This window comes from Echinops telfairi, unplaced genomic scaffold (assembly GCF_000313985.2).
Source record: "Echinops telfairi isolate 266 unplaced genomic scaffold, ASM31398v2 ScPeMD7_3533;HRSCAF=4204_0, whole genome shotgun sequence".
Lineage (NCBI taxonomy): Eukaryota > Metazoa > Chordata > Mammalia > Afrosoricida > Tenrecidae > Echinops > Echinops telfairi.
The window spans coordinates 78,017,235-78,025,833 of record NW_022107431.1 but is presented as its reverse complement, the minus strand read 5'-3'; positions in this window follow the sequence as shown (position 1 = coordinate 78,025,833).

Below are 8,599 nucleotides of genomic sequence, written 5' to 3'. Positions count from 1 at the left end.
TGTGTACTGGACATAGCAATAAGTCTAGTTTGCCAAACATGTTCAAGTTTTGTACAATGTAGTGAATTTTTCTATGGATTAGTATAAATGGCTTCCCTGTCTATGCATGTGTTTATACATTTCCTTTTAATGTTAATTTACTCTTTAATTTAAAAAATGTGTTAAATACATTTCAACAAAACAGTTATCATTTTAACTTTTTTACAGTGATTTTTTTATAGTGAATTAGATGGCACTAATTATATTCCTCGTGTTCTACAACCCTTAACCCCACTGGTTTGCAAAATTTTGCATCACTCTGATGCTTATGAGCTCAGTGCTGCAGGACGTAGGATTCCTTCTTTCTTTCCCTCCCGCCTTGGGTAACAATTGCTTTTGTTCTCTCTTTACGGATTCTGATAGTGCTATTAGACACACACACTTTTTCTTCTGTTATATCTTCCAACTAAGTTGGCCTGTTTGCTATTATGAAATGTTATCTTTGATTTGTTTTGTCTTGAATCTTACTTTGCTTGAGATATATATATATATCAGCTTTATTTTGATTATATTTTCATGGCATTGTTTTCTATCCTTATGCTTCGAAACATTTTGTTTTCTTGATTTAAAATATGAAAACAAGACCACATATCCATTCTGATAATCATTGGCTTTTTTGGATTACTTGTTATATTTACATTTAATGTCATTTGTATATTTGGGTTAAATATTTTATTTTATATATATATATATATATTCTATTTCTTCTTTGTATTCTTTTTCTTCTTTTCTTTTTACATTCATCTAGATTATTATTTTACCACTCCATTTCCTCTATTTGTTTGCTAGCAATACATTTCTTAATGATTAGCCTATAAATCCCTGTTTTATAAGTTTATCTAATAAAATTAAGCACTCATTAGGCTTTGATTTTCTAGACACTGAAAAGATTTTAAATGATTTAATTTCATTTACCTCATTCCTTCTTTTCATGGTGGGACTGTTATATATTAAAAACAAACAATATATTAGCATTGGCGTTTCAAACAATACTTTTTGTATGTGTGAGTGTATGATTACTTCCATTCACCAGCCCACAGATTAGAAGGTATATATTTGGAGTTATTGACAATTAAAGTTTTGCTAAAGGTCAAAGAAAGTGAAAGATTGCAAAGGAAATGAAGACTGGAATGGAAAGGCAGATTAAAAGGTAATACAGGAATTGAGGATTTAAGCAGTCTGGAGAAGGATATGAGAGAGCAGTGGAGAAGGATATGAGAGAACAGAAAGTTCTAATGTTGTATAGTATGGTTAGTGTGCAGAATACTGGTGCTTAAAAGTTTGACGATCCCTTAGGTAAAAGATAAGTATGCAAGAGAATAAAGGGAGGATGAGAGACGAAGATGAAGACACACTTAAACAGAACTGAAAGACAAGCTAGTGAACGTATCATCCACATTCGCAGCTAAATCAGTCCCAGATAGAGGTGAGACTTCACCCCAGATAAAGCCACACACTTTGAAGAGTCTTTTTCTGCCAGACAGCAGATGGGATGCAGACCCTGAAAGCAGCGTGTGATCTTTGCAGAGAAGTTGGGTGCCGTCTTTTTGTTGGCAGAGTGAGGGCTTTGGAATGAAGAGTGCTCAGAATGAAGATGAAGGTGCTAGAGATGCAGGGTTATTGCATATGCTCTGTCTCACAAATGGTCAAGGCTGAGCTGGAGCAGATGGCAAGGAGGAAAGGACTGCAAATAACAATTCATGTCACATTTACTCCATAATTTGATATATTGCGATCAATTGCTCAGTTGGGATGTGAATGACACATTTCTATGCTTGTGAAAGCATCCCATCCAGTAGCTGCTGATGTTGCTAATGGAGCGAGAAGCTGCAGGAGACAGGAAGTATTCAATTTTATGAAGCTCAAACTCCAAAATAGACCCCTCCCCATCCCCTGCCCCCAATTTGGTAATCCAAAACCAGTGGAAATCCAGCCTGGAGTCCATGTGGTGACACAACCCAGAAAAAGCAATGAGCTATGCATGTTGAATTACTTTTAAAATCTTAATAAATAAGAGAGCAAAGGGTCCCTATGAACAGAGAAGTGTTGCTTCCAAGACTGTACTCAGAGTTAGAATCGTCAGGGTTTCCACTATTGGACATACAAATTGAAATAATTTATATGATACTTATGAGGTTGGCTAGATAAAATTTGAAAAGCTGAATGATTTGTGCATTTGAAAACTTGACTTATTAAAGGCCCTTACCTTTAAAAAAAATAAGCAAACAAAAAACTTCCATGACTTCTGAATTATCTGAATTCTCTTCTTTTTCCCCTGATGAAAATAGCAATCTTAATTCAAAGGTTTCCAATTTTAAATATACAGACTTAAATATGTTTTATATATATTTAAAATAATAAAAAATATATTTCCATTGTACACATTCAGGTGCAGAGCATATGATATTTTCTAGGAAGTCAAGAAGATCTTGACATCAAGGAGCTGATAACTTGGTAGAAAATACTAAGAGGCCAGTCTCCTGATATGGGACCACAAAGGAAATGAAACGTGGCTTGAAGAGGGGGGAAGGGGAATAGGTGAAAGGAAGAATGAAGGAGAACTTCCAGGAGAATGTGCACCTTCAGTGCTCATTTAAACCACAGATACGATTTAGCTCCACTCTGACAAAGCTAAAAGTATTTTTTAATTCTCATAATAATGGGAGAAAAATACTGAACAGAGACACCTTAGGACAATAGTACTTGTAGAAGTCCCTGACTGGTGCAAACTATTAAGTGCTCAGCCAGTGGCTAAATGATTGGCAGTTAAAATCCACCCAGAGGCTTTTTGAAAACTTGATAGACCCATTATACTTTGCATGCAGGCAGGTCACCATGAGTTGAAGTTAAATAAATAATAATAAACTAAACAATAAAATTAACTAAATAATAAGTAACAACAATATCAAAACAGGTAACATAAAAATAGGAAAGAAAAAAGCAGTGGTTGACAAACCAAATGTTCTTTTGTAGTTACATGGGGAACCCATTAAGAGCAAAAAAAATGCTTCTGTATAGTTTTAACACAAGAATTGTCTTGGTTGTAGGTGATAACAATTCAAACGGACTCATGTAGAGAAAATATGGGGTATGAGAGAGAAATTCATTTATTCATTTAAGTTGAGATGTATTTAGGTAAGGGCCCCAATGGTTTGATTTTGCTGAAAGGTTCATTCTGTCTTTGCATTGACTTCTTTTAGGTGGGCTCTTTTGGGAAGAGAGCAACTCTAGATTTAAACATGAGCTTTGACAGGAAGAGAATGTCATTCTCCTGAGTCATCGAAAGCAAGTGGTTATTGAGTTGCTGTTGAAGGCATGACAACCTTACGTGTGTCAGATTAGAACAGTGTTCCACAGGGTTTTCTTTTCTTTTTTTTTAAACATTTTATTAGGGGCTCATACAACTGTTATCGCAATCCATACACACATCAATTGTGTAAAGCGCATTTGTACATCATTCTCAAAACATTTTCTCTCCACTTAAACCCCCGACATTAGGTCCTCATTTTTCCCCTCCCTCCCCGCTACCCCCTACCCCATGAGCTCCTGATAGTTTACAGGGTTTTCAATAGCTATTTCCCCCCATAGGTAGATTGACAGGCCTTTCTTCCAAGATACTTCTTAGTGGATTCAAAACTCTGTTTGTTTAGTAGCAGAACATATTAACTGTTTTCATTTCCAGAGACTCCTAGCAGTACCTACAAAATGCTTAGGATGACTCTGGTTAGCACTTTTGAGTCACTCGATTATCCCTCAATACTCCTGCAGGGATGTAAGCATCAGGTTGGCTAGATCTCAGTCACATGACCACCCTTTAATCCAGAGCAGTAAAATAGGGCACAGTCTCTCTCAGGAATATTAGGAACTTGATGATCAAACAAAGGAATGGCAGATATTGGGCAGGCAAAAGAAAAAAAAAGTAGCACATTTTCTTTCTAGAATGTTCCTATGTAATATTGTATTATATTGTAACATGCTAAATCCAGTGCTGTTGAGTCAACTCCAACTCATAGTGACTCTGTGTATGGTTTCCAAGGCTGTAAATCTTTAAGAGAGCAGACAGCCTCATTGTGATAGGTAGGTTTATTGTACCAACCTGGTCAATAGGAACATATGGGATTAATAAGGAGGCAGTTTGATTGGAGGGCAAAGAGATAAATGGCTTGGCAAGCCTTGCCTGTCTCTCTTTTGCTCTCTGGTGATCAGACCAGTGTGCAGCTGTTAGTTCTCTGCCTCAACTTGTGAGCTACACTACCTGTGGGACACCCAACCTATGGATCGTGTTGCTAGAGCTTGAGGTTCCTTTGAGACCTGCTTCGCCACGCTGCTGGTGTATATATCACTTGAGCATGGAACTGTCGGATCCTGTCATCTGGTTGACTGTTGGTGACCCGTCCTGCTATTTGCTGCCTGTGGCTGGACAGCCCACATTGCTCTATGGAAGGCTCAGCTATCTGCTTCCTTGACCTTGGATCCAGCAACCCTCGTGAGTTGAAGGACTTCCAGTATATTAACTGTTCCATGGAAGTGAGTTGAACTGAGCCCTCTGTACTGATGTGTGGAGTAATTAGCCGTTATATTTCTTCATGCTGTATATATCTCTATCTTTATCTATCTATATACATCTCTCTCTCTCTCTCTAGCTATCTAAAATCATAAGTGTCCTGGTTTTGTTTCTCTAGAGAACACTGTCTAACACACTCATCTTTCTCCTGTGGAGCAGCTGGTGGGTTTGAGCCTCTGAGATTGTGATTTGCCATTTATCAATTTCCTGACCACCATGCCACCAGGTTCCTTATCATATAATGTAATATAATACAATATAATATTGATATGACACAACATAACAAAACAACACAACACAACACAATACAATATAATGATATGGCACAATACAAAACAACACAACCGCAATGAAATATCGCATCACATCATATATCATCTCATGTCATTGGATGAAATGTGGCTCTACATCAGCAGAACCAAATGTAGTTTAAAAAAAAAAAAGATTCTAATGGACTTAGGAAAGGATACTGAATATGGACACTTTAGAAATTATTAGAAGTCCCCGAGTCATTCAAATAGTTAAGTACTCAACCAGTAACTGAAGAGTTGGCTTTTCTAACTCATCCAGAGGGGTGTATGTGTGCATTGTTAAAATACTTTTAAGCTCCCCCTGCGTGAATAGCTTTGTTGCTCCCTCAGTTTGAAATGCCTCTTCCACTTTCACTGCTATATCTAACGTGGTTGATATGTATGCATCCTTCATGTCTCAGCATGAATATCATTTTTTAAAATACTTTTATTGGGGGCTCTTACATCTCTTATCACAATCCATACATTCTTCCAGTGTGCAAATGTGACTATCATTTTTTAAGGCAACCCTTTTTTGACTTAACAATCGGTTGTGTGTCTGTTAAAATAACCTTCCGTACTTTGGAAAGAGCCCCGAGATCTCCGTGGTTAAGTGCATGACTGTTAACTGAAAGGCTAGCGGTGTGAAGCCCCCCATCACTTCATGGGAGAAAGCTGAGGCAATCTGCCTCCATAACGCTTTACAGCCATGGAAGCCTTCTGTCCACAGGACGGCTATGGATCACGATCAACTTGAATCCCAGGGATTTGGTTTGGGGTTTTCTGTACTTTGCATTTTAGGTACTATATCATTATTGTTAATTAATAGTTTAAGTGTAACATTTACTTATATCTTACCTCCCTTGAACATTTGAAAACTCCATGAACACAGATAGAATTTGATCATGTCATTTATTATTAATTTGTCATCCCTACCACAGGCCTGAGCAACATCTTGTTATGTTATGATTAGAGCTGACCTGGTGGCACCTAGTAATAGCAACAATCAATATCTAGAACATAAAAACAAAGTCAAACAACAACAAAAAGTCCCCACACGAATTCCCTCTCATTGAGTCGATTCTGACTCATAGCAACCATATACAAGGTTTCTAAGAGTATACATTTTTGCATGTGAAACTATTTTATTAGGAGCTAAGTTAGACATCATACCATTCTATAGTACAATCATATCAAGCAGTGTTGTACAACTGCTACCCAAATCAGTTTCAAATCAGTTCCACCCACCCCCCCGCCCCCCGTTTCCCTGCCATAGCCCCCTGGAGCCCTTATTCTAGTTGCTGTCTCTATAGAGTCCTCAGTCCTAGGTTTCATGGACAGAAAAACACATAGCAAAGAGTCAAGAAGGCTACCAACAATCACAAAATACAACAGAGAAAAAACCCAATATGAAACCCCCCCCCGAAAATATTGAAAACCAGACCAAAGTACAAAGTGTATCAGAAGGGACATCAGTGACAAGGTTTTATCCATTTAAGACAGATTTATCATTTTGATCTACTACCATCTTTCCAATATTCTCTGCCTGATCCCCAGGTTATTCCCATCCTCGATTATGGTTAGAGGGAAGTCACCAGAGTCTTGTCCTCTGTGTAGATCATGCAAATGTTAAGTTCTGACACTATTCCCTCCTTTGGATTTGGAGTATATAATTTCCAATCCTTGGATCACAGGTGTTGGTGTGCTTCTTCCATGTGGACTTAGTTGACATCTCATTTAGATGGTTGCTTATTTGGAAATAAGCCTTTAAGATCCCAGATGCTATTCTGTCTGATAGCCAGGCACCATCTAATATCTTCACCACACTTTGCTATGACTCTCATATCTCCTGTGTTTCCCTTGGGAAGGCTAATCCAAGATTGTAAACCTTCATGAGAGAAGACAGAGTCATTTTTCTCCCTTGGGGCAGCTGGTGGGTTTGAAGAGATGACCTTGTGTTGGCATCCTAGTGCCTAACCCACAGCATTGATGAAAAACATATTTGCTAAAAGAATAGCACAAATTAAGCCTTAAGAATATAAAATATTAAAATCGAGAATAAAATTCACTAAAGCTTTTAAAAAGCTTAAACATTCTTTAGTAGACTTCTTTTAAAAAATAAGTTTATAAGGGGCTCATACAACTCTTACCACAAACCATACATACATCAATCGTGTAAAGCACATTTGTACATTCATTGCCCTCATCATTCTCAAAACATTTGCTCTCCACTTAAGCCCCTGGCATCAGCCTCTCATTTTTCCCCTTCCCTGCCTGCTCCCCACTCCCTCATGAACCCTTGATAATTTATAAATTATTATCTTCTGTTTAATAGACTTCTAATAAGGGTCAGAAGAGACTTGCTGAATTGATTTAAAATTTTTATTTTATCCTGTAACCTTTGTAAATTTATATCACTGCATCTTCAAACCCAAGTTGGACATAAAAGTACATCAACAATTATGAATGACAGTTATTACTTTCTAAAACTAGACTTACCAAAAAGTCATTTCTATCTAGTTGGTGCCCATTCATCATGATCCTATAGGACAGGGTCAACTGCTTCTGTGAGTTTCGGATACTGTAATTATTTACCAATAGAAAGCCTTGTCTTTCTTCCTCAGAGCAGCTGGTGAATTTGAACTGCCAACTTTGAGTATTGCAGCCCCCACTTATAACCACTATACTACCAGGTCTCCAAACTTTGCTGGTGTTTTATTATCCACAGTTATCTTGAATAAGTCTCACAGTAGATATCGGAAAAAAGGCTGGGAGTTATAAAGAAACTTCAAGGACCTTTTTGTAGACGGGAGCTGAAGTCCAAACATGAAGCTATCCTGGAGCAGGGTGGGCCTCGGGAAAAGCAGCGTGTCTGTAACAGAGAAGACTCAAAGAGGGGAGTTGGCTATATGAACGTGGTGCCAGAGATTTAAGTAATCAAGTTCTAAGCTCAGTTGTTATGGATTCATGCATAATGTACCCTCCCCCCAAAGAAAGTATGTGTTGAAATCCTAACCCTGGAATCTGGAAATATGACTGGAAACAGAGCAGATGCCCAGGAATGTGAAGGGAAACTGAGGAGCTTCCTTTAACTAGAAGGGCCTTCTCGTAGAGCCATGTCCTGAATGTAGACTTTGAGCCTCTGAGATTGGGATGATATCCTTTTCTGTTCTTTAAAGGAAATAGTACATGGTAGTACTGGTTATGGCAGATCTCACTCCCTGAGTCGATTCCCATTCACAGCAACCCGATAGGACAGAGTAGAACTGCCGCTGTGGGCTTCCAAGACTGTACATTTTTATGTCAGTAGAAGGCCTCATATTTCTCCTTCAGAGCCCCGAGCAGTTTTGAACTGCTTACCACATAATTGCAAGCAGCCCAACATGTAACCCTCTAGGTCACCAGAGCTCCTGATATGGCACAATGAGGTCCTAAAACTCCAGGGAAATGAAGGCTCATGAGCGTCACCAGAAGCTGGGCAAGCAGATGGATGCTGCTTCAGAGAAACCAATGTGGCTAACATTCTGATTTTAATGCCCAGCCTCCCTCCAGCGCTGTGATAAAATAGCCACCTGGTTTTGTTAGATAATAATACATGATGTCTCTGTGTTAGTCTGGGTACTTTAGAGAAACAAATCCACAGAAACTCATGTATGAGAGAGAGCTTTATATAAAGGTTAAATGCACATCAAGAAAACATCCCAAC